Source organism: Cydia pomonella, chromosome 26 (genome assembly GCF_033807575.1).
Source record: "Cydia pomonella isolate Wapato2018A chromosome 26, ilCydPomo1, whole genome shotgun sequence".
Lineage (NCBI taxonomy): Eukaryota > Metazoa > Arthropoda > Insecta > Lepidoptera > Tortricidae > Cydia > Cydia pomonella.
In genome coordinates this window covers 3,579,696-3,606,319 of record NC_084728.1, presented here as the reverse complement: position 1 = coordinate 3,606,319, position 26,624 = coordinate 3,579,696, and the positions used below count along the sequence as shown (strand labels likewise).

The 26,624-nt window shown below is 37.7% G+C and overlaps 1 protein-coding gene and 2 long non-coding RNA genes across 3 annotated transcripts in view; 2 read left to right on the top strand and 1 right to left on the bottom strand.

The window, feature by feature from the left end:
- Positions 1 to 26,624, top strand: part of LOC133532041 (uncharacterized) — a 331,954-nt gene that overhangs the window by 112,864 nt on the left and 192,466 nt on the right. The window lies entirely within an intron of this gene.
- LOC133532017 (ITG-like peptide) overlaps positions 1 to 26,624 on the bottom strand; it is a 74,318-nt gene that overhangs the window by 16,325 nt on the left and 31,369 nt on the right. The window lies entirely within an intron of this gene.
- On the top strand, positions 16,167 to 19,272 carry LOC133532040 (uncharacterized). Its single transcript, XR_009801631.1, has 2 exons — positions 16,167 to 16,209; positions 18,721 to 19,272. It is a non-coding gene; the product is annotated as an uncharacterized LOC133532040 (long non-coding RNA).

The following is a 26,624-nucleotide window of genomic DNA, read 5'->3' as shown; positions in this document are numbered from 1 at the left end:
ACCCTGCCTATGAAAATCGTCATCATGAAACCCCTCCCATTATTAGACGTGTATTGGACATGGTGGCATTAATCATGGAAGTGGTTTTAATCCGGCAAGCATAAAGTAGACCTAAATCTCTAGGTTGTCTGCTTCAGTGTCTTCTTCTTCTTTTTATCCTGTAACCCCCGCCTGGGTGTAGGGCCCGAACCATTTTCTTCCAATGACTCAGGTCCTTGGCAACTTGGGTAAACTCCTCCCACTTCATCCTCAATACACCCAACTCTTGCTCCACGGAACGGCGCCAAGTAGATTTAGGGCGACCATCTTTCTGTTTTCCGGGCCTCTTCCAGGTCAGGGCCACCTTGCTTCAGTGTGATCTAGTAAATCATATGTCTGCGATAAACGCCGTGCCGAAATCCCACGCGCCTACAGACATGTGTGGCCTTAAGATATACGCATGTATTTTAAGCCGAAACCACAAATAGGGGTATTCTAATTGCTATATAAGCGCGCGTATGCGAGTCCAAGTTTCAATTCAATTAAACCATACGGAGGCTCTGCCTGACGCTTACGAGTATTAGGTCTGCAGTTTTGACAGCTTTTTCGTACTGCTGCTATGTTTGATATATTAGATGATCAATCTTCTTGAAGTGAAGTTCGATCACTATTATGTCACTTCATATATATACATCAAATTGAGTCAAAGTAATTTCGATAATGTGGTAATCTAAAAACTAGAAGAATAATATATTTTAAGGGTGGCTCCCCTACATCAAAAATGGGGACGATTTTTTTTTTGGGTTCAACCCTATAGTGTGGGATGTCGTTGGATAGGTCTTTCAAAACGAATACGAGTCTTCCAAAATATTTTTTTGATAAACGTAATATTTTCGGAAATAATCCCTCTGAAAGAAAAAATAATAGGTTTCCCCTCTACTTCCCCTAACTTCTAAACCATGGGTCCAAAAAATATGAAAAAAATCGTGAAAGTAAAGCTTAGTAAATACTTCCAAGGAAAACTTTAGCAAACCTGATCGGTCTAGCCGTTTTTGAGTTTTTGCAAAAAGTTTATATTGACGAACGGGTAACTACGGAACCCTACACTGAGCATGGCCCGTCATGCAATCGGCCGGTTTTCTTTTTATATTTGGTCAACAGCTTGCTTATTCTTAACAAAAAAAAAATATGATGAATAATTACGAATAAACGATGTTTTCTTAATTCGTCTATTTTTTGTCTCTCTGTTAACTTAAACACCTTGTAGCTCTTAAAGTATTTATCGTAGAGTAAAAATAAAAATGTGACATTATATAGATAATTATAAGAATAATTATATTAAGTTGTGTTATAATGGTTATCTGTTAATTTTAGGTAGTTTAAATCCTTTCAAGTAAAATTAAAATTGTAAAAAATGCCGATAGTTTATCGATATGACTTTATTGACATGGCCACAATGTCTACGGTGGCAGCATGGTTCCATTTTTATCGCATGTCACTATGGCTGTAACTTACTTGTTAAAACGTGACAGGCATGGTGACAAATGATAAAGAGCCGACCATCTTAGCCCTACTGGTTACTCTTTGTTAATCGTACATACAGATGTGTGTGTGGCTGTGTATGTGAGGCTACGGCGACAGCTGGCTTAGAATTTATCTTTAGGAAAATTATATCTATTGCCGGTCTTCTCCTCGAGACCACGGGGAAAATGCCGTGCTCGAAACATCAGAGGTAGTTTTAAAACTGAATCATACAAGGTAGTTTCAAAACAGTAAATTAGTTTGGAAATATATTAAAAACGTCACATACACAACAAAACAACGTTTGTTGAAAGTAGGCCCGTCTGAATTGCTAGCTGCAAATAGCACAAATGAATTTTTCGTTAACATAGGCAAAAACCTGGCTGATAAAATCCAGGAGGATCCGTCTTCACCCCCCTCAAGAATACATTTTAGTACATATAAATCCTCGAAATCATTTGTCCTATTAAACACGGATGAAGCTGAGGTTGAAAGGATTATCATGAGCCTAAAAGACGATTCCGCGGTCGGTTGGGATGGCATATCGAACAAAATAATAAAGGCATTCAGACATATCCTGGTTCCACCACTAACATATATATTTCAAAAGTGCATCTCTGAAGGAATATTTCCGAAATGTCTTAAAAAATCCGTTGTAATCCCTGTCTATAAATCTGGAAGCAAAGTTCAAGTAACAAATTATAGACCGATTTCTCTTTTGCCAGCGACATCAAAAATTCTGGAAAAAATTATTAATAATAGACTTGTGCAATATTTGGAGAAGCATGCTTTTTTGTCAAAGACGCAGTTTGGTTTTAGGTCCAAGTTATCAACTGCAGATGCTGTACACGAATTGACCGACTATTTAGTTCAGGAACTAGACAAGGGTAACAAGACAATTGGAATTTTTCTGGACCTCGCAAAAGCTTTTGACACCGTTTCTATTTCCATTTTACTGCACAAGCTTGAATCACTAGGTATTAGGGGCACACAGCACAAATTAATCGCGAGCTACCTAAACGGACGAACTCAATGCGTAAAAATAGATAACATCATCAGCTCAGATTTAGAAAACACATCTTACGGCTTGCCACAAGGGAGCGTTTTGGCCTCTACCCTATTTTTAATTTACATTAATGACCTATGTAAAGATAGATAGTGGCAAAATCATTTCCTACGCAGATGACATTGCGCTACTTTTTTCCGCAAAGTCAACAAACGAGGTTTACGAGTACGCACAACGAGGATTCAATGTTGTAACTAACTGGCTAAAACTTCATCTACTAACACTGAACTCTGACAAAACAAACTTTATAGGTAAGCTTTTCCATGCGGAAATCAGATCCAATGTCAAATAATCACACACTTTACGCACATAACTGTGAGGACGAAACAAATAAGCCCTGTACATGCCCATCTATAGCTATTACTGACAACATTAAGTATTTGGGAGTCATTATTGACGAAACTCTCTCTTTTAAAAATCACATTGAAGCATTGTGCAATAGAGTTCGAAAATTAATATTTGTATTTAAAAAACTTCGATCGATAGGTGATCAAACTTTAATCAAGCAAGTATACTTTTCACTGTGTCAATCGATACTAAGTTACTGTATTTCTTCCTGGGGTGGTACAGCTAAAACAACACTAATAAACCTAGAAAGAGCCCAGAGAGCTGTACTAAAGGTAGCTACTTACCGCCCATTCTTATACCCCACTGAACTCCTTTATAAAGCATGTGAAGTACTAACTGTTCGTCAACTATTTATATTAAGCACAACACTTAAGTAGCACACCAAAATTCCTTTCAACACTGCATATACTAACAAAAGGCGCAAAAATATTATATGTATACAAACCGTACAAAGAAAACACGTATTTTCTTCTAGATTTTTTGTCTTTTTGGGCCCTTATTTGTACAACAGGTTAAATTCAAAATTAGACTTATACCCTCTTAGCTATGTTGGTTGTAAGAATATTCTACGACGCGCCCTTCAAAAAATGACATACGATGATACAGAGAACTTACTAACAGTCGTAAAATGATTTCTTACTGTACTTTGATATAGAATACTTAAATAAGTTATTTTGTTAAGGTTATCACCCTACCAGATTTTTATTGTGTACTATTTATAATTATAATTAAGTGAATAATTACAAATTAATTAATATGGTCCTATTCTGCCTGAAACACAGGAACTCCTAGTTCAGGCATTTGTAAACTTTTCCTTATCCTTAATCCTTAGTCTTTAAGTGCTAACACTGTACTTATACTGGTTTCAATAAAATTATTTGTATTTGTATACCCGTTTAAGGTACCGTAGGTTCAAAGAGCGGAGTAATACACACACGTCAAACTTATATCCGTCAAGGGTGATGAGGATGAGTCATAAAATAATCACCGAGTCAATTCATCAGAATAAGTAATACATTTTAATACGTAAATTATTAATTAACCTCAGACTTTTAAGAATAATTAATATTACTAGCAATGAGTAACTGAATTAAATTATGGACTTGCCGCTTTTTTATACGGCACTTAACGTCGGGCGTAAAGCTAGGAAATTAGGAGACGATAGATATGGCACGCCGCGCGAAACTTTCAACGGAAGATATTGGCAAGGTGCAAAGTCGGTGGAGGGAGAAGTGGCACTGATTGTCACAAACACACGTAATCTTTTTTTTAAACTACAAACAAGCATACGGCCCGCCTGATGACAACACGACATTACATTTAACTCAGCTAAACAATTGAAAACTGTGACATATCAATGTCATTTCGAACATCGATCGTCCGAGATAGTACTTACGTAGTAGCAAATATATGAACTCGCACTAAACACTAATCAATATGTAAACAGGCCCTAAGGCAAGTGTACACGCTCGTAAGAGTCTTATAAGATAACACGGACATTACATTTAACTCAGCTAAACAATTGAAAACTGTGACATATCAATGTCATTTCGAACATCGATCGTCCGAGATAGTACTTACGTAGTAGCAAATATATGAACTCGCACTAAACACTAATCAATATGTAAACAGGCCCTAAGGCAAGTGTACACGCTCGTAAGGGTCTTATAAGATAGATATTAATTATTGATTATCTCCGAAATGGAGTTAATTACAATACCGGTGTCTTTTAGAAAGTTACTTAATTTAAGCTCAGGGATGCACCCTTGAAATTAACGAAAAAAAAACACGGTGTATAAAATGTATGTATTTAACTATAGATGTACATCGTTGGCTAGTACCCATAGTACAAGCTTTGCTTAAGGGGCTCACTGATTACCAGTTCGCCGGACGATATCAGCCTCTCAGTTATTCGCAAAAGTTGATAATCGCGAATAACTGACAGGCTAAGAAATTACGTACCGATTGTACTTGATTTTCATTCTTCAAAAATTCAAAATTGAAAAATGTATTCTGCAAGTAGGCCTCAACGGCTCTTTTACAAGTCAATACAACATTTATAGTAACATCATATAGTGACATGAAAAATACATAACAACATTTATAAATACAACAGCCAATACCTGAGTAAACATTACATTATAATAATCTTAAAAGATCTGGAGATGTAAAAGGACCCCAATGTCAGAGTACTAATACTAATAAGATTTGGAAGTGTAAAGTCTCTCCAAGTGTCAAAATAAAATTTATACTGAATAAATAAATCGCGTCTGGTCTGGACTGTTAAGCAAGCTCATAAACTAATGCTACAGAATACATAACTAGTATGTACCAAGTCAAGTATATTATACAATATGACAGAGATGTATAGTCTCCACGGTTAATACATTAAGTTTGGAGATGTATAAGGTCCCCACGGTCTGAGAAAAATAATAATACACAATAATAATGACATTAATAAATCCGCAGGGCAGCTTGTGGCGAGCTGTTGGGGAGTAACGACCCCACGGACCCGAGTACTCCTGAGAGTCGGTCAGGGTCTCCGTCTCCGGCGTGTCTTCGTCGGTCAGAGTGGACTCCAAGGGGACCCGCAGGACTCTCAGCTCTGGCTTGCCTTCATTGGCCGTCCAGAGAGGAGTCGTTAGAGCTAAATGCTCTAGGGGTGGAAGTGAAAACTTGTATAAGACGCTGTCACATAGCGCCATCTAGTGGGGTTAGCGTAACTTCGTTGTTTTTTTATTTCTCTTAGTGTTATATTTTTTTAGAAATATGAAACATGATTTAATTTAATTAGTTTAGTTACAAATATAAATAGTTGTATTTCAGTATTTCTTTCTGGATATTGTGTCGTTAGGTAATGAAACCTACATGTTTTAAAAGGTAGCACAATTGGACTGACAACACACAGTTCTGGCTGAAAAGAGCACTAAATTTGAAATGTAGGGAAAAAAAGAAGGAGAAGAAAAGACGGCATGGGTTAGTGTCAGAATACTGATTTGTTACAAAATTAAAATAGATATTTATAAAACTCTGCGTGGAAATTTATTGTCGCCATACGAGTATATAGTTCCGGAGATTCAGATTTTGGTTTCTGGGTAAGCAATTCCCACAAAGTGTTTTCATTGCAAAACAGCTTAATCCAAATTCGGAAGACTAAGTAATTTATTCTTTCCAGATTTTAATAGGTCGAGGCAAATGTTGCTTTCCTTTGCCAAGTTGCTGAGGAAAGAGGAGCGTGCCCTTGAGCGTGGCAGGCTGATGTAAGAGACGGGTCTTCTCTTCGTCCAGTTCGGGACGCCTTCACGGTCATTGTTACGAGTTCCAACCCAAATGCTAATTTTGACTGCAGCAGACTTTTTCTGTCGTCTGTCTTGTGTGTCAGGCGGAATGCAGAGGAGTTAATTCGGAGGAATAAACATCGTCTGTGGCAGCAGGTAAGAATACAGATATGAATGAACCAACAGCTCTACCGTTAGCAGTCTGAGCTAGAAGTTGAATTTTTAGGGTATGTAGGAGTTTTGAAAGAAGAAATAAAACGACTATCAAGTGAACTCTTGTGTTTTCTTTCCTTTAGTACATCCCTAGGTATTATGTAACCAGCCGGGTACATTTCATAGATTTACAGGTTACATAATTGGTATAACTCCTACATACCCTAAAAATTCAACTTCTAGCTCAGACTGCTAACGGTAGAGCTGTTGGTTCATTCATATCTGTATTCTTACACTATAGGATAAATCACCAACAAACTAGTTGTTTAATTAAATTTTATTCTGGTAATTATTATATGAAAAGTTACACCTAAGCATTAAATTTGGCAAGCAACACTGTCCGTCAGACCTCAGTAAACCTTGATTATGATATTAAAATTATTCATTATAAATGTGACAAAAGCAAAAGGTTACCGATCTATGACAATGACAAAACTTGTTCTACAAGTAAACTATGAGCTTCTTAAGGGCTACCTAAGGATTTTCTAAGGGTTTTCAAAGGATTTCCTAAGGTTTTCAAAGGTTTTCAAAGGGCCAACACATACCTGCTGCCACAGACGATGTTTATTCCTCCGAATTAACTCCTCTGCATTCCGCCTGACACACAAGACAGACGACAGAAAAAGTCTGCTGCAGTCAAAATTAGCATTTGGGTTGGAACTCGTAACAATGGCCGTGAAGGCGTCCCGAACTGGACGAAGAGAAGACCCGTCTCTTACATCAGCCTGCCACGCTCAAGGGCACGCTCCTCTTTCCTCAGCAACTTGGCAAAGGAAAGCAACATTTGCCTCGACCTATTAAAATCTGGAAAGAATAAATTACTTAGTCTTCCGAATTTGGATTAAGCTGTTTTGCAATGAAAACACTTTGTGGGAATTGCTTACCCAGAAACCAAAATCTGAATCTCCGGAACTATATACTCGTATGGCGACAATAAATTTCCACGCAGAGTTTTATAAATATCTATTTTAATTTTGTAACAAATCAGTATTCTGACACTAACCCATGCCGTCTTTTCTTCTCCTTCTTTTTTTCCCTACATTTCAAATTTAGTGCTCTTTTCAGCCAGAACTGTGTGTTGTCAGTCCAATTGTGCTACCTTTTAAAACATGTAGGTTTCATTACCTAACGATACAATATCCAGAAAGAAATGCTGAAATACAACTATTTATATTTGTAACTAAACTAATTAAATTAAATCATGTTTCATATTTCTAAAAAATATAACACTAAGAGAAATAAAAAAACAACGAAGTTACGCTAACCCCACTAGATGGCGCTATGTGACAACGCGAGTTGGCACAGTGGCTGTTATCAGCCACTGGGTAGAAAGCGGCGTACACCTCTCGACACCCCTGAGCCGCTCACACCGGTGTTGCTCCTGGTCGTCTTCACGACGGCATTTTCAGGGGCCCATCTAGTGGGCGGCGAGTCACCGCCTGCCTCGATAACTAGTGGAAACATTGTTATGGCAGGTGTCCGGACGTCTTTGCAATAACCCAGTCTCATTGTCCTCCCAAACTTCAATCCATAGACCGTTATACTGTTCATTTTTACTACAATAGTCCCAATGCCTGCTGCGACCGGTTCATGGGTGTCTATTGTTGCGCCTGTGAACGCGTTCCAGCAGGCGTTCTACATGACATTAAAACTCTCCAAGGGGCCTCTACGTGTTGGATCTATATCCCCACGCAAGCCTATCAAAAGACCGGGATTTATAGGCCCGTGAAATCCAAGGAGATACATTAATAAGATTTGGAGGTGTAAAGGTTCTCCAAATGTCAAAGAATAAAAAAAAAAAAAATTGTATGAAATACATGTTTCTTGATATTTCTTGGTAATTTTCATGGTATATGATACCCTGGAAAATCATATAATATAGGATATAATAATATAGGATTACTTAATTCTGAAACAATGATGAAAAATTATCTTTATTAATATTATCAGATTATACCTATAGCTTTATAAGGAAATCCACCTATACGTTTTCTATGTACATTTTCCATGTAACTAAGGTATATTAACGTTATTTCACGTTATACGTATTAACGTTATTTACGAACATTGTCGTAACAAAGCCTACAAATCTCTCAAATCTCCGCCTTGCGTGGATTACACGGGATTTAAATTAAGCTTGTGCTCATTTATGCATATAAGGAGGGAAAACGCCTACTTTTCCGATTTTCAAACAACACAACCTTTGGCAGACTTCTTATCTAGTAAAGTAAAAGTAAAAATTGTTTATCACAAAAAATATTCACTTGGATACAGTTTTTACTGACCTCCACACTAGGCTTTGCCTGTCCCGTGGAGGAGAGAATGATAACCCTAAATATCTAGAAGTACAATAGTGCTAATAACGAATAACAAGTTTAAAAGTAAGGTGTGTAACGGGCCTTACGGGCATTAAGAATGGTGCTAGTTCAGTGGTGTCACTTACGAATTCGAGCCAATCGTGCAGTCTAACGCGACTAGTAACTTAACCTAAACATACCTTTACAATTTGACGCTACTGAAACGATTTGACACGAGCGGAATCTATTGCAATTGAGTTACGTATTACATAATAAAACTCAACGATATTAAAAGGGTCTAGCAGAATAAGCTAGACCTAGCTAGAGCTAAGAGTGGGATTTGGATATACTTTAAGGTGGAGTAGTGGTTAAACCTAAGGACACTGTATGCCTAATAGCAGCCTTCGATCTTCTTTTGTTTCAGAGTTATTTACAATAATGTTAAAAAATCAAGGTAATTTTTTTTTATACTACGTCGGTGTCAAACAAGCATACGGCCTTCCTGATGGTAAGCAGTCTCCGTAGCCTATTTACACCTGCAACTCCAGAGGAGTTACATGCGCGTTGCCGACCCTAAACCCGCCCCCCCCTCATTGAGCTCTGGCAACCTTACTCACCGGCAGGAACACAACACTAAAACTTTTATATTACCTTAAGAGTCCTTATTCCTACAAACGAGCGTATTTTGTAAAATGCTTCCTTTTTCATTCAAGATTACGACGTAACTATTAGTATTTATTCAAAAACTGATAACGTACTTAAATAATCGTTTCCTAAACTAGGGGCTCCAACAGTTCAAATTTTCATTTTCTCTTTTAATCCTCTTTTTTAATGAGGTTTTTTGGGAGTCTTTTCCAAATTTTGCAGTGAGATGTGGCGTTTCGGTTCTCAATTTTGCTATAAACAAGAATCATTTGGTACATGAATGACTACAATTTGATTCAACATATCTCGTACGAGGGGCTGGAATGATTAACAATCGAAGATTCATTTGAAAAAACTGATAAAATACCTTCCGAGTTTTCTTCATTTTTTTGGCGAAAACAGGGTTTTATTATATTTTATTTCCGCAAATTGTACGCATATTTTGCTTTAAAAATAATATTATAGCAAACTGTAACTTTATGTTAACCTATAAAAAAAAAATCGTAACTATGGGACCTACATTGCCGTAAATTTATATTTTTTTAAAACACGTATAAATCACGCAGCAGCGACGCCCCGCTCTCAGTCCGCGCGGAGCGCGCTTAGAGGATGGACCTGTGCTCGATTGTCAGGCATTCGTTGCGATCGTAATCAGCTACGGAGTTCCGAGAAGTGCTATATACTGCGATTAGAAAATCTTAATAAAAGTTCATATTTTACAGTATGCCTAACAGTGTTACTTTTTTTTTAATACTAAGTCGGTGGCAAACAAGCATACGGCCCGCATATGTACGCCTGCAACTCCAGAGGAGTTACATGCGCGTTGCCGACCCTAACCCCTCCCGCCCCTCGTTGAGCTCTGGCAACCTTACTCACCGGCAGGAACACAACACTATGAGTAAGGTCTAGTGTTATTTGGCTGCGATTTTCTGAAAAACGCATTTTCACTTGAAATTACGTTAGGGTTTGCATTATTATTTTTGACCCGGATGAAGTCCAAGTTCTCATGATGGAGTCAGGAGTTGGTCACCAGAACTCCTAATCTACTAATTATAATCCCATCGTGTTTGGGCTCAAAAGATTTGCCCTGACGAACACCATCGATCTAGATGAGGTCCAGGGTCTCATGATGGAGTCAGGAGTTGGTCACTAGAACTCCTAATCTACTCATTATAATTCCATCGTGTTTGGGCTCAACAGAGTTGCCCTGATGAGCACCTTCAATCTAGATGAGGTCCAGGGTCTCATGATGGAGTCAGGAGCTGGTCACCAGAACTCCTAATCTACTCATCATAACTCCATCGTGTTTGGGTTCAATAGAGTTGCCCTGACGAGCACCATCAATCTAGATGAGGTCCAGGGTCTCATGATGGAGTCAGGAGCTGGTCACCAGAACTCCTAATCTACTCATCATAACTCCATCGTGTTTGGGCTCAATAGATTTGCCCTGATGAACACCATCGATCTAGATGAGGCCCAGGGTCTCATGATGGAGTCAGGAGTTGGTCACCAGAACTCCTAAACTACTCATCATAACCTCATCGTGTTCGGGCTCAATAGATTTGCCCTGACGAGCATCATCAATCTAGATAAAGTCCAGGGTCTCATGATGGAGTCAGGAGTTGGTCACTAGAACTCCTAATCTACTCATTATAATTCCAACGTGTTTGGGCTCAAAAGATTTGCCCTGATGAGCACCATCGATCTAGATGAGGTCCAGGGTCTCATGATGGAGTCAGGAGTTGGTCACCAGAACTCCTACTCTACTCATCATAACTCCATCGTGTTTGGGCTCAATAGAGTTGCTCTGACGAGCACCTTCAATCTAGATGAGGTCCAGGGTCTCATGATGGAGTCAGGAGCTGGTCACCAGAACTCCTAATCTACTCATCATAACTCCATCGTGTTTGGGTTCAATAGAGTTGCCCTGACGAGCACCATCAATCTAGATGAGGTCCAGGGTCTCATGATGGAGTCAGGAGCTGGTTACCAGAACTCCTAATCTACTCATCATAACTCCATCGTGTTTGGGCTCAATAGATTTGCCCTGATGAATACCATCGATCTAGATGAGGCCCAGGGTCTCATGATGGAGTCAGGAGTTGGTCACCAGAACTCCTAATCTACTCATCATAACCTCATTGTGTTCGGGCTCAATAGATTTGCCCTGACGAGCATCATCAATCTAGATAAAGTCCAGGGTCTCATGATGGAGTCAGGAGTTGGTCACTAGAACTCCTAATCTACTCATTATAATTCCAACGTGTTTGGGCTCAAAAGATTTGCCCTGATGAGCACCATCAATCTAGATGAGGTCCAGGGTCTCATGATGGAGTCAGGAGTTGGTCACCAGAACTCCTAATCTACTCATCATAACTCCATCGTGTTTGGGCTCAATAGATTTGCCCTGATGAACACCATCGATCTAGATGAGGTCCAGGGTCTCATGATGGAGTCAGGAGTTGGTCACCAGAACTCCTAAACTACTCATCATAACCTCATCGTGTTTGGGCTCAATAGATTTGCCCTGACGAGCATCATCAATCTAGATAAAGTCCAGGGTCTCATGATGGAGTCAGGAGTTGGTCACTAGAACTCCTAATCTACTCATTATAATTCCAACGTGTTTGGGCTCAAAAGATTTGCCCTGACGAGCACCATCGATCTAGATGAGGTCCAGGGTCTCATGATGGAGTCAGGAGTTGGTCACCAGAACTCCTAATCTACTCATCATAACTCCATCGTGTATGGGCTCAATAGAGTTGCCCTGACGAGCACCATCAATCTAGATCAGGTCCAGGGTCTCATGATGGACTCAGGAGTTGATCACCAGAACTCCTAGTCTATTCATCATAACTCCATCGTGTTTGGGCTCAAAAGATTTGCCCTGACGAGTACCATCGATCTAGATTAAGTCGAGGGTCTCATGATGGACTCAGTAGTTGGTCACCAGAACTCCTAATCTATTCATCATAATGGTAATTTGATGGTGCTTGTCGGAGTAAATCTATTGAGCCCAAACACGATGGAGTTATGATAAAGAGATTACGAGTTCTGGTGACCAACTCCTGACTCCATCATGAGACCCTGGACTTCATCTAGATCGATGGTACTCGTCAGGGCAAATCTTTTGAGCCCAAACACGATGAAATTATAATGAGTAGATTAGGAGTTCTAGTGACCAACTCCTGACTCCATCATGAGACCCTAAACATCATCTAGATTGATGGTACTCGTGGGGGCAAATCTATTGAGCCCAAACACGATGGAGTTATGATGAGTAGATTAGGAATTATGGTGACCAACTCCTGACTCCATCATGAGACCCTGGACTTCATCTAGATCGATGGTACTCGTCAGGGCAAATCTTTTGAACCCAAACACGATGGAATTATAATGAGTAGATTAGGAGTTCTAGTGACCAACTCCTGACTCCATCATGAGACCCAGAACATCATCTAGATTGATGGTGCTCGTGAGGGCAAATCTATTGAGCCCAAACACGATGGAGTTATGATGAGTAGATTAGGAATTATGGTGACCAACTCCTGACTCCATCATGAGACCCTGGACTTCATCTAGATTGATGGTGCTCATCAGGGTAAATCTTTTGAACCCAAACACGATGGAATTATAATGAGTAGATTAGGAGTTCTAGTGACCAACTCCTGACTCCATCATGAGACCCAGAACATCATCTAGATTGATGGTGCTCGTGAGGGCAAATCTATTGAGCCCAAACACGATGGAGTTATGATGAGTAGATTAGGAATTATGGTGACCAACTCCTGACTCCATCATGAGACCCTGGACTTCATCTAGATCGATGGTACTCGTCAGGGCAAATCTTTTGAGCTCAAACACGATGGAATTATAATGAGTAGATTAGGAGTTCTGGTGACCAACTCCTGACTCCATCATGAGACCCTGGACTTCATCTAGATCGATGGTACTCGTCAGGACAAATCTTTTGAGCCCAAACACGATGGAATTATAATGAGTAGATTAGGAGTTCTAGTGACCAACTCCTGACTCCATCATGAGACCCTGAACATCATCTAGATTGATGGTGCTCGTGAGGGCAAATCTATTGAGCCCAAACACGATGGAGTTATGATGAGTAGATTAGGAATTATGGTGACCAACTCCTGACTCCATCATGAGACTCTGGACTTCATCTCGATCGATGGTAATCGTCAGGGCAAATCTTTTGAGCCCAAACACGATGGAATTATAATGAGTAGATTAGGAGTTCTGGTGACCAACTCCTGACTCCATCATGAGAACCTGGACTTCATCTAGATCGATGGTACTCGTCAGGGCAAATCTTTTGAACCCAAACACGATGGAATTATAATGAGTAGATTAGGAGTTCTAGTGACCAACTCCTGACTCCATCATGAGACCCTGAACATCATCTAGATTGATGGTGCTCGTGAGGGCAAATCTATTGAGCCCAAACACGATGGAGTTATGATGAGTAGATTAGGAATTATGGTGACCAACTCCTGACTCCATCATGAGACCCTGGACTTCATCTAGATCGATGGTACTCGTCAGGGCAAATCTTTTGAGCCCAAACACGATGGAATTATAATGAGTAGATTAGGAGTTCTGGTCACCAATTCCTGACTCCATCATGAGACCCTGGACTTCATTTAGATCGATGGTACTCGTCAGGGCAAATCTATTGAGCTCGAATACGATGGAATTATAATGAGTAGATTAGGAGTTCTAGTGACCTACTCCTGACTCCATCATGAGACCCTGGACTTCATCTAGATTGATGGTGCTCATCAGGGTAAATCTATTGAGCCCAAACTCGATGGAGTTATGATGAGTAGATTAGGAGTTCTGGGGAGTTCTGGTGACCAACTCCTGACTCCGTCATGAGACCCTGGACCTCATCTAGATCGATGGTGTTCGTCAGGGCAAATCTTTTGAGCCCAAGCACGATGGAATTATAATGAGTAGATTAGGAGTTCTGGTGACCAACTCCTGACTCCATCATAAGAACCTGGATGGACTTCATTCGGGTCAAAAATAATAATACAAACCCTAACGTGATTTCAAATAACACTGAAACTCTATAGCACTAATGTGCGCAAACGATTGGCATCTTGACTACGCAGCGTGGGTGCGTAGCCACCATGCCAATCGATACGACAACGAAACACTATCTGTCTCTCTCTCGTACTAATATGCACAAACGGTTGGCATCTTGGCTGGGCAGCATGGGTGCGTAGCCAACATGCCAAACGTTTACGATACGACAAGGAAACACTATCTGTCTCTCTATCGCACTAATATGCGCAATCGATTGGCTTCTTGGCTAGGTATCATGGGTGCGTAGCCAACATGCCAATCGTTTACGATACGACAACGAAACACTACTCTCTCTCTATCGCACTAATATACGCAAACGATTGGTATTTTGGCTAGGCACTAAGCAAGTGTGTGGCCAACATGCCAATCGTTTACGATACGACAACGAAACACTATCTGTCTCTCTATCGCACTAATATACTTTATTTATACCTGCAGTCATTTAGTAACTTCTTCATTTTCCATTGGTGTGAAAGAGACAGAATAAAGAGCAAGGGTTATAGTACACTCTGTAGTCTGTACACTTAGTAGTAGTGTACATAAAAAAAAAACTACTGTGCATATACAATAAAATAAAGAGTGCCCATATGATATCATATGACACTAAAATTAATGTTGCTTGAAATTATATTGAAAACTATCAAGATTATTCTAGTCTGCATTGAAACGCGCGTCGCGTTGCCGGCGCTCGCGTACCGAGCGCCAACGCCATCTATCGAGCGTTATTTCGTGAAATCGGAGAACGCTCCAAGGATTAAGGGCTCTTAACTAAGAATGCGAGTGAAACCAAATAAATTCAGAATTCAGGAGGGTATAATGGGGTTAATAATCCATATTTTTACAGACCTTCATGTCCTTCATCTTAGATGTCTTTATCTTTTAAAATTAAAATAAAATTAATATCATTTATATTCAGGCAACTATGGCCCATATATACATACCTTACAGACTAACATAAATACAATAATAAAAATCTTAAAATATAAATATCATTTTGACGACGCAGTTTTCGGATGCGCCACCTGTTCTGGTGCGGGATTCGGCAGATTCCCACGAAACCGCCGCCGCCGTTTTAATTTTTTTAACATAGTAATATATGTTTTTGTGATTTATGTCTGTTATGTATGATGTGTATGTTTGTCCTATTGAACATTGGTCTAAATCGTCCATGGAATGGAATAAAAAAAAAAGCAACTGTCACCGTACCCTTCGCGTTTAAAAAAGTTCTCAGGCTAATGACCAGTTATATGGTCATTCTCGACGACCAGTCTGGCCTAGTGGGTAGTGACCCTGCCTATGAAGCCGATGGTCCCGGGTTCAAATCCTGGTAAAGGCATTTATTCGTGTGATGAGCATGAATATTTGTTCCTGAGTCATGGGTGTTTTCTATGTATTTAAGTATTTATAAATATTTATATATTATATATATCGTTGTCTCAGTACCCTCAACAGAAGCCTTATTGAGCTTACTGTGGGACTTAGTCAATTTGTGTAATAATAATAATAAAAATAAAAAAAAGTTTATTTCAGACCATCAGAATAATCAAATAAAAAAATAATAATAATGTCCTATAATATTTATTTATTATTTATATATGGCGTGAGCGCTCTAAGCTAATTTAATTAGGTAATTAAATATATTAAATATGAGTGCGTCACGTTATACATATTAGTATATAAGTTGTTCCATTTCATGGATCGCCATTAGTTTACATTTAACTGCAGAGTGAACTTCCTCGTATCGTCACAATATACGGTAAAACAATTATTGATTTCCTCATATAAATCTTATTTATTCACTAAGGCTTGTATTATTTGATCGTGGTGTATTTATATAGTCAGAACAGTGACATAATAGTTGTCTACAGTCTTTTTGGTGCTACTTTATCGCACTAGTGCGATAATTAACACATTACCTAACTACGTCGATTTAAAGGGCCATATGTACTGTAAAACGTACGATACATGTGCGAATAGGTAATTCACAACTCGTGTCGATTAAAACACTTCCTTCGGTGGTATCTTAATTTATCGCCACTCGTTTCGAATTTCCTATTTTTCGCACTTGTATCGTAATGTACTATTATGTGACTGCTACTCGCTTTCAGCTCGTTTCATAAACACACACTCGTATTTTAAAACCTTATTATGCACAGTTACATACACCGCTTTATCTACACATTACACCCTTGAGGAATGGTCTGGCCTAGTGTGTTAGTGATAATAATGACACTGCTTATGAAGCCGATGGTCCTGGGTTCGAATCCCGGTAAGGGCATTTATTTGTGTGATGAAGACAGATATTTGTTCCTGAGTCATGGGTGCTTTCTATGTACGAGTATATTAGTGTATATTTTTCTATATAAGTATGTATATATCGTCACCCAGAGTACAAGCTATGCTTAGTTTGGGCGTAGGTTGATTGAAAAAAAAGGTCATATCAAATTCCATTGTTTTTCTGAGATGTTCGTAATATGATTGTCCTTATTAAATAGATATTGATTCATTATTTGATTTTTACGCAATAATAACATTTACATATACAATACATTGTCCTGACACAGTTTATTTGTATGTTCGTGCCGTAATTTGCAGTTTTTGAACAAATTTTAGTAGATAATAGTACATTACGATACAAGTGTGAAAAATAGGAAATTCGAAACGAGTGGCGATAAATTAAAACACCACCGAAGGGAGTGTTTTAAATCGACACGAGTTACGAATTACCTATTCGCACATGTATCGTACAACGTTTTACAGTACATATGGCCCTTTAAATGTTCGACACAGTAACGTAATATGCTAATTTTCGCACTAGTGCGGTAAAGAAGCACCATATGTACTGTAAATATTAATACGACGTCATGTATCTGATCTTTGGATTATATTCGACTAGTTATAGGTTAAACTATGAAATAACTATCATATAAAAATTGACGAAATTGATTGATTGATTGGGATTGACATTGATTGATTGAATTGACGGCCGGTTTGGCCTAGTGGGTGGTGACCCTGCCTACGAGGCTGATGGTCCCGGGTTCAAATCCTGGTAAGGGCATTTATTCGTGTGATGAACATGTATATTTGTTCCTGAGTCATGGGTGTTTTCTATGTATTTAAGTATTTATAAATATTTATATATTATATATATCGTTGTCTAAGTACCCTCAACACAAGCCTTATTGAGCTCACTGTGGGACTTAGTCAATTTGTGTAATAATGTCCAATAATATTTATTTATTTTATATGTCATGTTCTGAAGTCTTATGAGTGCTGCTAATATGCCGCCCCCATACAATTGAAGTTGCTTTCTCTTTTTAAAACGACATCATGCTTAAATTACATGAAACTTGAAATAAATATTTACGTATCATAAATCTAAGTCTGGTATTAAATTTCATTGCTAAAATTGTAATATTAAGAAAATACAGTAGAAGTTTGGCTTTTACTTAATTAACATTTTTAATATTTATTTTTGTTTTTTAATAGATATTTTTTCTTATGAATTTCTATACTCGTGACCATACTATTTTTAAGTGTGTAGTAAAGTCAGTTCCCTTTTGTTAACGATATTTATTCGTCATTATCCTCAGTAAATACATACATGCATACATATAATCACGCCTATTTCCCGGAAGGGTAGGTATAGTTACATACTACCTCTTTGCTTCCTTCACTTTCATAACATTCCTCATACACGCTCGTCGGTTTAGGGTGCTCTTGACCTGGCCTTTCTTCAGGATTTCCCCGATTTGATCAGAGAAAGTCCGCCGACGTCTACCCCTTCCAGCTCCCTCTTCTACTTCTTCCTTATACACTCTCTTTGTCCGCCTTCTTTCACTCATTCTTTCCACGTGTCCAAACCATCTCAAGATACCTTTCTCATTATTTGTTACAACATCTTCGTTCAGTCCATACTTTTCTCTAAAAAATAGTAAATAAGTATTATGTAAATTAAACATACCTAATACTGTAATATCTTTCTGTATATATCCATTATGTATATTGTTATTGTCAATAAATAGATATTGATAAAAAAAAAACCTGTAATTCTATTATGATAAACATTACTAGAATATTTTAGCCTATTACAATCTGATATGAAATTTACGCTAATATCCACTATACAAGGCAAAAAAGAAAGATTTCCCAAAATTGTGCACAAATGTACATTTGTGTACAATATTGTATTATATTTAAACACATTTTTAAGTATAAACTGTAGTATTACAGGAAATATTTAATAACAAGTGCTTATTATTTTCAGGTATCAATATGAGGAAAATAACAACTACGTTGTTAATGGCCATGTTAATTATCGATTTAAATATGGCTATGGTCATAAATCACCAAGCAAAGGATAAAATAAATATACCCTTTATCATCTATAAGAAAAATCCAGAAATAGGGTTTGAAAATATCGCAGACGACGTTTTTCCAACCGATCTTGACACAAAAGAATCAGTAGATGGTAACATAATTGGGAACAATATTCTTAACGCCGATGAAAATGAAAATGTTCGAGATATTCTAAATATGAACAAGAAAAGCGAAATAGTTGAAATAAGCGAATATGTTGATGATAACAGCGAAGCTGCTCCTTTAACTTTAGACAACTTCGTGAATGTTGCTCAGAACGCACAAAAAACCATACCCCTGCGAAATAGGAGAGGTACTTTTGGGGCATTACCTGGAGCAGGCTGTCCAAAAGGATGGGAGATTGTAAAGTTTGGTTATTATAAGGTTTGTGTGACACACGCCGTTGCGGAAGCATATCGTTATCATCGTGTGTGATTACTTAATAAAGGTATCGAAAATATAGTTTTATTTATTTTGAACGTTTGACCAAATTGACATGAATGATATGATATAGCAAATAAGTGTTAGTTTGACTCGATGTATTGACATAAACAAAGCCAATTACATAATTCCATATAATTGAGATATGGAATTATGTAATTGGCTTTGTTTATGTCAATACATCGAGTCAAACTAACACTTATTTGCTATATCATATCATTCATGCTCTTATAGAGATAACTTCTTATCTTAATAACTTTATTATCTTAATAAGTGTTGATTATTCTATTTAACAAGCTCCAATTTTTTGTATAAGGTATAAGATTTGATGTATATTTTTTGAAAAAATGCGTCCGGGCGAGACTTTTTAATTTTTTAGTGACGCTTATTAAGAGTCCGCAGCAAGCTCGGCCGAATTTCACCTTCCCATACAAACGGAGTTTCGTTCTCATTTTGAAACTACGTGTTGGATTGTAATGAAACTTTGCACATACAATGACATGAGGCATGTCTATGCCTGCCTACAGTCAACACATAGTTTTAATCTAATAGTATTATCCATTGTTTTATTTTATTTGTTTTATCTATTGTATGTTTGTCATATTATAAGGTCATAAGTAATTTTCAGAGTAATCTTCATAAAAAAACGAATAAATAAAGTTTTAACGCACAAAGTGGTAGAAATCTGTCGGTGAAATATCAAAGATTCCATTTTTTTCTCTAATGTAGTATGATTGGTGTATACACAAATATACACTTTGAAGCAAAATAAAAGTGTGTAAAAACATGTTTGTTTTTGTCAATATATGTGGCTGTCCTTAAGAAAATGGTCCTTGCGCTTTATGTTCATAAAAACCCTTTTCTGATAGAAAGCCACATTTTTCAGTTTCATTTTCATAAGTTGCCAAACAATTTATAACTAACCTTATTAATAACCCTTTTCATCAGTCAGTTCCATGTTCCATTTTTAGAGTTAATTGGGATAAAATTTCTCATTAAAACATTTGAAAGTCCATTAGTTAATTGGACAAAATGAAACTCCTTTAGCATTAGCACGGTTTTCGTTGAGTTTTATTAATGGATCCTCTACACGATGGGCCACTATAATGGCCCACTAAGATGGGCCAGCGTGTAGAGAGGGTAGTGGTGTCGGATGGCTTATGGCACGGCGGGATGGCGATGGGTTGGCCACGGTGTCGGTTTTTCATCCGCACATCAAAGGTAGTTGGCCAGCGATGGCAGTACGCATCTATACGTGGCGCATTCCAGAACTATATCGTGTAGTTGCTTTTCAACCATCGAATGCATCTCGCTGATCCATCGTGTAGGGGAGCCATGACCATCGCATGGCCATCTCGCTGGTTAAGCGCTGGGCCATCGTGTAGAAGAGCCATAATACAGAGGACCTATCGCGAATACAGCGTGTATTTTTGATACGACCACATAATTAAAGGGTAGTTAGTTTAGGCTGTAATTAACACACTTTCATAGGTTTTATAAAAAATGGACGACTTTTATTTTTCCATATAAAATAATTCAGCAAGCAATGTATCACTATTTTTTTTTAATTCAAAACGTCTCATTAATGACGCGACGTCACAGCTGTCACAAGTGATCATGATGTACGAAATATATCGCCGCTCGAAAAAAATAAATTAATTATGCTCTGGTAGTGAAGACTAAACTAAAAATATCTTTCAGAGTTGTTTTATACCACTAAAACCTACGTCTAGTTTAAATTTGAGGTTATATCAAAGATACACACTGTATATAAAAATGAAAGATAATAGAAAAAAGTTTTGGCCGATATAGATCGCGGGCCAGGAGCATATTTCGTCAGTCATCGCCTTCCGGCTGATACTTTGTCAGATGATAGTTTAGATGCTGTTTTAAACTAAAAAAAAACCGTCAGCCGGTTCTATCGCGGTGGAATGACCGTCAGCTGTAAAATTAACATGTAAAAAATATGCGTCTACCACTTTATGTGCGGCACAGTATGCGTAATGTGTAAATTGCGTAATCCTTTGATGGCTTTTCAGGCGATTACGCCTGATGAAATGCTACATGCAAAGTTTCATGATTTGTTATTGCTATCATAAAAGGTATAGCGCTTATTTTTTACATGTTGATGCGACCAGCTGATGTGCTTACCACCGCAATATAACAGGCTGACGATTTTTTTTATTAACAGCAGCATCTGAACGATCATTTTACAAAGTATCAAACGGGAGGCGATTACAATTTTTTTTGTTTTACGTGTTTCGGTGGCTACCATTTCTCAACCTACCAACAGAACGGCAGCTGTCGTCCACGAGGGTTCATCATACCTAGCCGTTAACCACTACACGAGTTTTTTAGCCGGGAGGAGATTGGTCATGGAAATTGTTCCTGGCTCGCGGTATAATAGGTGTCAAGTTTCGGCGGTTCCGCGGCCGGCTCCCTGACGCTGCGGGGTTGCGTAATGCAAAGCAACCATAATGGGATTTGTGATGTTTAGTTTAAAAAAATATTTATTTGTAGGTACCTATGATATGATAGCCACTAGTTGCTTGAAATAAAAAAAATCATTCATTCATTCTCTCTCTAATTATGCAATTATACGATAGAGAGGGAGATAACGAAAGGAGAATGGACAATTTGTCCCATGGATGTAAACTGCCATCAACCTACGTAATTTGGTCGGGTTATTTGTTACCCACTATAAAACATACTGAAATTTACGGTGGACAATTTAAAAATGTGACTGTGACAAGGACAAACAATAATAGCGCTTTCTCTGCTACCCTACTGAAAGATACATAAGACTATCCCGTTCGGTAATTTCCTCCCACAGCCCATCCTGATTCATGTCCATTTTGTAACCTTTGTCGGAATTAATCAAATAGAGTGTCAAATTACGAATGGGCGCGGCATCCATTATATTATGTTTGTTTTGCGTAAACATAGCATTTAATTTATTAAATTTTGGGTGAATGAACTTTCTTGCTACAATTTGAATACGGAAGTCGATGTTTGTTTTTTTGTAACGTGTTTAACGACGTGACGATTGAAAAATATTGTTGAAAGGAGGGTGGGGTAATTGGCCCATTTGACAAATAAGGGCAAGCGGTATGCCACTGGATAGGTTACTCTAAGTTGTAACACTTTTACTATGGCAGGCAGGTCCCAAATCTTTGTTAGAAAAAAGTTATCGCCGCAAAAAGTAGTGTGAGTTGAAACGTAGTATATATATAGTTTCTTTTCGATACTCAGTTCCTGTGTCGTAGATAATGAAGGTTTTATTATTGTCGATAATTTTGTGTTACGAAGTTTTAGTTTTTTATTCGTTTTCTTATGTTTTTGTGGCTTTTTTTTAAACAGAGATTTTACAAGTCTCGCCATACAAAAAATGGAGTGTATAAAAAAACCTTTCCGATGGTATGTCGCTTATTCTTATTGATTCAGGGGCCAGTGTCCATATAAATCTGCCCATCCTCCTTTTGCATGCATATGATGATGATGTTTTAAGAAATGTATGGTAGTAAGCGATCAGAGTAGCGTAGGGACACATCTCCAAACTCGTGAATATGAGCATCTTCTAGTTACCATAACAAATGATGGAATGGTTTATAATAATAAAATAACGACAATGGCATAGTGTATAATAATTATAATACAACAAGAAATATAAACCAAGCAAGTGAAAAATCTTTTGCATGTCAGGTATTTCTAAGAATTTAGTAGGTAAATCTATGAAGGTAATCTAGGAATTATCAGAGACAAATATTTGATAGAGACTGCATCGATCACTAAAAATCACATGTTAATGATAAAGTATGCCTTTATTGGTAAAATACATTATCGACATACCACATAGCTCGATATATTTCGGTCAATATTTCAGATGCATTTGACATCCATCTTTTCTATTATTGCCTATTTTTTTATTACTTCTCGGCCCATCGCATGGCCATCTCTCCGGAGTAGAGAGCACGCACTATGGAATGGGCCACGTGTAGATGCGTACGCTCTATCGCTAGCCCACTACCTTTGATATAAATAAATAAATAATAAATAAATAAATATTATAGGACATGCGAATAAAAAACTTACACCGTAGCCCGACATCCGATACCACTACTCTCTCTACACGCTAGCCCATCTTAGTGGGCCAGTGTGTTGGCCCATCGTGTAGATGAGCCTAGGAGAGCTGGAGAACAGAATATATTTAGAAGTGAAAAAACATTTTATGGAAGAGTGCGTCTCTCTTCTCTCTTAAGTATGAAGTACTTCTGATTTCATAGATAGTTGTTTAAAAATTACCTCAATGCACCTAACGTTGGCAGTCTCTACTACTTACTGGTCCCTTTTCTGAACTCATTTAAATAGAAACACGTGCAGGCGTGGTATGATTTGCATATTTCGCAGAATGTATGTATTTTTACGTACATATTTTGTAGAAATCAGCTAAAATTATAGATATGTATGTCTAGCTAGAAATAATGACGTCGTTCTGAATCATGTTTATTAAAGAACCTTTAAAAATAGTTTAGAAAATGTATTTGAAATTCTTTCTTCTTCAATTTAAACTTACAATACACTTATAAAAGTCAACAACTGCCACCTACACTATAGAAGATTTAAACCCGCGCAAGAAAGGTCACTCTTTTAGTAAGTTTCTTAAAATAGTCGTTCTAAAGTCCAAAATAATGTGTCGAATGTAATAAAAATCAAATATTCCTTGTGGTTATTTTTGGACAGTCAGGTTCTCTTGGCGTAAAGTGAAACAAGGAAATGTATTTTTCGTTTATGTCATACAAAATGTATGTAACATGTCATCATTGGCCACAGCATCTTGACAGATGATTGTTGCAGCGACAGGTTATTAAGAGGCTGTCAACAACCAATATCCTTGAAATTGATGTTACTTAAACAGTTTTTTAAGAGAGACTATTTGTTTTAGTCAAGTAAGAAAAATATATGTTCATATTAATTATATTTCAAAGACCGTGGTTGTACTCGATACACGATTGAACGAAATCGGCTCGATAGAAAATAATTGCAAAGATTGGTCTTAAAATCACAATTAAACGGTTTTATGTCTTTATTGTTTTGACTTATGGGTCTGCAATTAAAATCACAATTTCAAAACATTTATATCTAAACCGTGGTTGAGTAAAATATTACACTAATAATCCACTTTTTTTATTTAAAAAAATTTCTTATTATTCCCTTGCCCAGGCCCAGTAACATGCGACAGTGCTATCTCATTTACTCCGATACAAATAGACAGTGTGCGCGCTTTAGGTATTGACAGCCTCTTAAGAAGAAGAAGAAGAGGTCCGTGCGCCGTCGGAGATCGGAGGTGCGGCACATCTTTTCCAGTGACTGTAAAGCCCAATCACAGCACGGCACTTCCTGCCACAAAGATCGCAGGTGAAGCCCGAATCTGTTGATGGTTCCTGTGCAGTCCGTCTTTTCTGCTTTAAATCATCGAGCCAGACTTCATCACGCTTCGCTATGCCGTCATGTAGAAGGTTACGCCATTCCCCTCTTTTAAGGGCTTCCGTTTCCCAGGTGTTCGGGTCGATGCCGAAGGACAACATGTCCCGCTTGCAGGAATCCTTAAAGCGAAGCAATTCAAAAATTTATTCTGCAAGTAGGCCTCAAGGGCTCTTTTACAAGTCAATACAACATTTATAGTAACATCATATAGTGACATGAAAAATACATAACAACATTTATAAATACAACAGCCAATACCTGGGTAAACATTACATTATAATAATCTTAAAATAAATAATTAATACAATACAATAGAGATGTATAGTCTCTATGGTTAAAAACACATTAAATCTGGAGATGTAAAAGGTCCCCAATGTCAGAGTACTTAATACTAATAAAATTTGGAGGTGTAAAGTCTCTCCAAGTGTCAAAATAAAATTTATACTAAATAAATAAACCGCGTCTGGACTGTTAAACTAGCAGTCTCATAAACTAATGCTACATTCTGTACATAACTAGTATGTACCAAGTCAAGTATATTATACAATATGACATTGGGCGTCCGACTGGTCTTTTGGCGTATGCAATTTCACTCAACATCACTGGCCGCATGCCGCACGCACTGCATGTAACATGTAAACACTTTGAAATACGACAGAGCAACAGAGAGAGACAAATGACTTACTGTCTGAAAATTAAAGTCCAAATTTCTGTAATTAGATCTGTCTCCATGAGAGTCAAAAGCAGAAGACGACACACATCAAATAAATAAATAAATAATAAATATATATTATAGGACATTATTACACAAATTGACCAAGTCCCACAATAAGCTCAAAAAGGCTTGTGTTGAGGGTACTTAGACAACGATATATAATATGTAGATATTTATAAATACTTAAATACATAGAAAACACCCATGACTCAGGAACAAATATCCATGCTCACCACACGAATAAATGCCCTTACCAGGATTTGAACCCGGGACCATCAGCTTCGTAGGCAGGGTCACTACCCACTAGGCTAAACCGGTCGTCAAAATGAATGTGGAATGTCACAGGCGTAGTAAGAAGTATTCAAATTATATGTTTAACAAAAGAAATATATCTTATTGTGCGGATAAATGATATGCTAGTCGTTCCAACAAACACGTAAAAATATGGGATTACTTTTCACGTATAGTTTAGCTAGAATCATATTATTTTGATCAAAACAGGTTTTATATAGGGATGATGTTATGCATTTTAAGCAACGATTGATATTAAGAAACTTTCATTTTTAGGGTTCCGTAGTCAACTAGGAACCCTTATAGTTTCGCCATGTCCGTCTGTCTGTCTGTCTGTCTGTCCGAGGCTTTGCTCCGTGGTCGTTAGTGATAGAAAGCTGAAATTTGGCATGGATACATAAATCAATAAAGCCGACAAAGTCGTACAATAAAATCTAAAAAAATAATTTTTTTTAGGGTACCTCCCCTACACGTAAAGTAGGAATGAATTTTTTTTTTCGCTTCAACCCTAGAGTGTCGTTGGAAAGGTCTTTTAAAACTACTAGGGGATTTCAAGAAACATTTTTTGATAAAGTGAATATATTCGGAGATAATCGCTCCGAAAGAAAAAAAAAATGTGTCCCCCCCCCCCTCTAACTTTTGAACCATAGGTCCAAAAAATATGAAAAAAATCGTGGAAGTAGAGCTTAAGAAAGACATTAAATGAAAACTATAGCGGACATGATCAGTTTAGCTGTTTTTGAGTTATCGCAAAAAGTTTTCCCTTCATAGTAAAAAGACTTACTTTAATTAGGTACTGATTATGCAAATTTGCCTATTTGTTTAAAGGTACCATTTCATCCCTTGGTTAACAATTTACTATACTTCAAGCTCCAGTTCAG